Below are 3,878 nucleotides of genomic sequence, written 5' to 3'. Positions count from 1 at the left end.
GAATAAAAAATGATGGCACAATCTTGCAATTCTTTTATCAAACTTCCTTAATTTTTCTCTAATCTCACCAAATAAGAGCATATCTCAAGAGGGAAAAACTCTTATTTTGATTACATTTTAGTCTGGCCATTAAATTGTCTAATTATGTGGTTCAATTGAAACACACTCAACAATGATTCAATTATAGTTTTCGGTCAATTTTCATGTGTGCAAATGAAGGTTTTCAAATTAGAAACAGCAATTTTATCTCCAAAGACTTTGTTTTAGCTCTTGGAATATATATAAACAATAATACAATTATCATACCAAATCAAAGAAGCTATATAAAAATATATAATACATATGACAATTACTTAGAAAGCTCAAACCATGACCAAATGGAAAAGGCACATCAAGTGTTTATTTGATGCTCTTCTTCAGATCTCTTGGAGATGGTTGAAGATGTGGTGCTCTTGGTCTGAGAGGAAGCTGTTGAAGTGTTATTGCTCCTTCGATGCGAACTCTGGCTTGAGGATGACTTAGTGAAGAAGATTATGTGCTCCTGGTCGTCTCCAAGGACTTGGAGAGATCTTGGTATTGGTGGCAGGTTGACATCTGAAACTCCCTCAAGGAGTTGCACCACCTGGCCCATTGATGGCCTATGAGCCTCATCATCTTGAACACACCAGCAAGCAACTCTACAAATCCTTGTGAGCTCTTGTATATCAGCATTTCCATCTAGCCTGGGGTCTAATAGGCTCAGCACATCAGTTTCTGCAGTGCTTATCTGGCTAGCAGCCCAACTTGGGAAGAATCTAACTTTGCCATCTTCAAATTGCTCAAAGTTTCGTCGTCCCGACACGAATTCAAACAGCATCATTCCATAGCTGTAAACATCAGCTTTCACTGTTATTGCCACTCCTGAAATCCACTCTGGTGCAAGATAGCCTCTTGTCCCTCTCATGGTTGTCAGGACCCTGCTGAAATCTCTTCCAACAAGCTTTGCAAGGCCAAAGTCTGCCACTTTTGGACCAAGTTCAGTATCTAAAAGAATGTTTTCTGGCTTTATGTCACAATGTATGATGCAATCTCTGCATTTCTCATGAAGATAAGCCAACCCTCTTGCGGTCCCCAGAGCAATTTGGTACCTTGTTTTCCAATCCAAAACATTTGGACGCTTATCAGTGAAAAGGTGAGAATCCAGTGATCCATTCAGCATGTAATCATAGACCAACATCCTTTTTGTACCTTCAGAGCAGAACCCGCGAAGCCGGACAAGATTGACATGTTGAATTGTCCCAATTGTGCTAACTTCAGTTCTGAATTGCTTCTCTCCTTGGCTCACACTTTCAAGCTTCTTTACTGCTATGACAGATGAATCAGGCATGGTCCCTTTGAAAACAGAACCAAAGCCTCCTCCCCCCAATTTTTCTGAGAAGTTCTTTGTTGCATCTTTCAGATCTCTGTACCCAAAGGCCAACAATGAACCCTCTACTGCTTTTCCCATTCCAGTCACTCTCTTCCTTTGTCTCAAGATTACAACCACAATAAGGCCTAAGAGAATTGCTATTCCAGCAGCTGAGCCTGCCACAACACCAACAATCAATCCCTTATTGCTTTTAGGACTCTTAAACTCGGAAGCTGCAAGTCTGAGGTACAAAGTTATTCCCTGACTATCACTTGATGTGAGTTGTTGCAGATTGAAGAGTTCTCCGATCCAAATTGAACATCCACTGCTATTATAAGCATAAGCAGTGCAAGAGCAATTATTTAAGCAGATTGATTCACATCCAGCAATAGTCTCAACCTTCACAGACTGCTCATTTTCAGGCAATGACATCCTAGCCATTTTCAGAAACTGGTCTTGCTTCCCGTCAGCACTAGTAGCATTCCCACAATGCAGAGGGGTTTTTCTTTTACACCCACCAGAATAAGCCTGCAAATTCCAATCCCTCTGCAACTTTGGCTCAAAACCTGTCAAACAATTACAGGAGACCGTGCTTACCTCGTTGCAACTGCCGAATGCCCCACATAAATTATAAACTTCACATTGCGTACTTGGTTGGTTCCAAAACAAATTCCACTTGCTGGAACTCTCCAACCATTGGAGTTGCTGAATCTGCCCTGAGGTATGCAGCACAAGTCGAGATATTATCTTAGGATCATAAAAAGAATAGGTGAAATAACTTTCGTTTTGTTTGTAACAAAGCTGAAATTGAAGATAGAGGAAATGTAGATAGAGTTACGCCTCATCTCAGGAACCCCGCTGAAAATATGTGACTTTGCATCCCATGCTCCACTGCTCCAATACTGTCTAGACCTATTCCAAAATATGAGATATGCATTACTTCCATTGGGGTCAAGCTGAAGAGTGAAAAGACCTGGTGCAGGATCCTCTGAACTCTTCCATGAAGTGAGAATTAAGGTTTGATTGGTGACAGTGTTGAATCCAATTCTAGCTCCTGGTAGCCATGTATGAGCTGGATGATCAAAGCTTTGCCACAAAGGCTCTGATGTATTAGCATTAGACTCAGCAGTTCTTAAGACAAGGTTTCCACTATCTAAAAGGACTGCTTGTGCGGAACCTGAGGTGGTGGTGGAGGCTAAATTTGTGGACCAAATTGGAGTGTTGGACTCATTAAAGAGAACTAAATTACCATCTGAGATCCTCAAGACTGAAGAAAATCTATCAGAAACTGGTGTTTCCCTATTTGCCACCCAAACTATGGTCTCCAAAGATACTAGTTGTTTAGAGTACCAGATGCCTATGTAGTAGTATGAAGAATTACCTGGTTTGAAGAAACCCAGCTCAAAAACCTTTCCTGCAGAGATAATAGTTTGATCACCTGATCGGTTCATAATTGTATATTATTTCTTACCCTTCTAGCTTATGATTTGGTTATGTTTTTGAGTTAAACTTGTGCTTTTAATCCTTTTTGTGTTTATCTTTCAGTTAATTGAGCTTTAGGTAACAATGATGGCTTTGGAGAACATAATTCATGCAATTCAAGCATGTTAAGGCCTAATTTGGATGAATTGATGAAGAGCTTAAAGACAAATTCATTATGGCTACAGCCCCCTGCCAGTCCAGTTCCGTAGGTCATATTGCAAGCTTTGTTTCAGCAACCTACATAGCTCGGATGAGGCCGCATTCTTCATGAAAGTTGTTCCAATGGGTGTTTACTATAACATATCCAAATTGCAGGCCCATTGGATAAATATGGAGTCCGTTACCTAGCAAACACAGAGCCATGCTCAGGATGGATTGTTTTCAGCGCGGAAAATGAGTTAGCAAATTGTTTTGGCCTTAACGTCTTCCTCCGACCTTGGATTGGCCCAAATAACATATGGCTGGAAAGAAGACATTCTGAACTTCAATTTCGAGTGCTTAAAGTCCTAATTTGATTAAGAGAAGCCCAAGTTGTAAGCCCTTGAAGTTGCTGGTCATGCTGATCTCAGCATGTGCTGGTTGGATGCTTGGTCATGGTGAGCTAGGCATGAGCTATCATTTCTGGTTGGAAGCTTGGTCATGGTGACATGAAGATGAGCTAGGGCTGCTGGTGGGATTTATTGGGGAAGTGCATCAACCATTCAAGATTTTCTAATACACGTGCATCACCCAATTTAGATTTTCTAATACAAGTGCATCAACCATTTCAGATTTTATAAAACAAGTGTTGTATGCATTAGCCATATTGAATTCAGATTTTTACTTCTCCTAGGCCTATAAATAGGGAGGTTCTCTAAGCTTGTAATAACACCCCAAGGGGGGGAGCTCTCAAGCACTTCTCTAGAGCTCCCTTCCCTTATCTCCCTCAAATTCTCTTAGTTTCCCTTTGTAGTTCTCAATTGTTGTAATATGATCCTTTTACTAAATCTTCAAACACTTCCCAAACACT

General features: G+C 40.7%; 1 pseudogene; it reads right to left on the bottom strand.

Moving 5' to 3' along the window:
• Positions 1-377: 377 nt before the first annotated feature.
• LOC148296023 (G-type lectin S-receptor-like serine/threonine-protein kinase At2g19130 pseudogene) lies at positions 378-3,201 on the bottom strand (annotated as a pseudogene).
• Positions 3,202-3,878: the final 677 nt, after the last annotated feature.

Source organism: Prunus avium, chromosome 3, assembly GCF_965620075.1.
Source record: "Prunus avium chromosome 3, drPruAviu1.hap1.1, whole genome shotgun sequence".
In the NCBI taxonomy this organism is placed as follows: domain Eukaryota; kingdom Viridiplantae; phylum Streptophyta; class Magnoliopsida; order Rosales; family Rosaceae; genus Prunus; species Prunus avium.
This window is presented reverse-complemented; position numbering and strand designations above follow the sequence as displayed.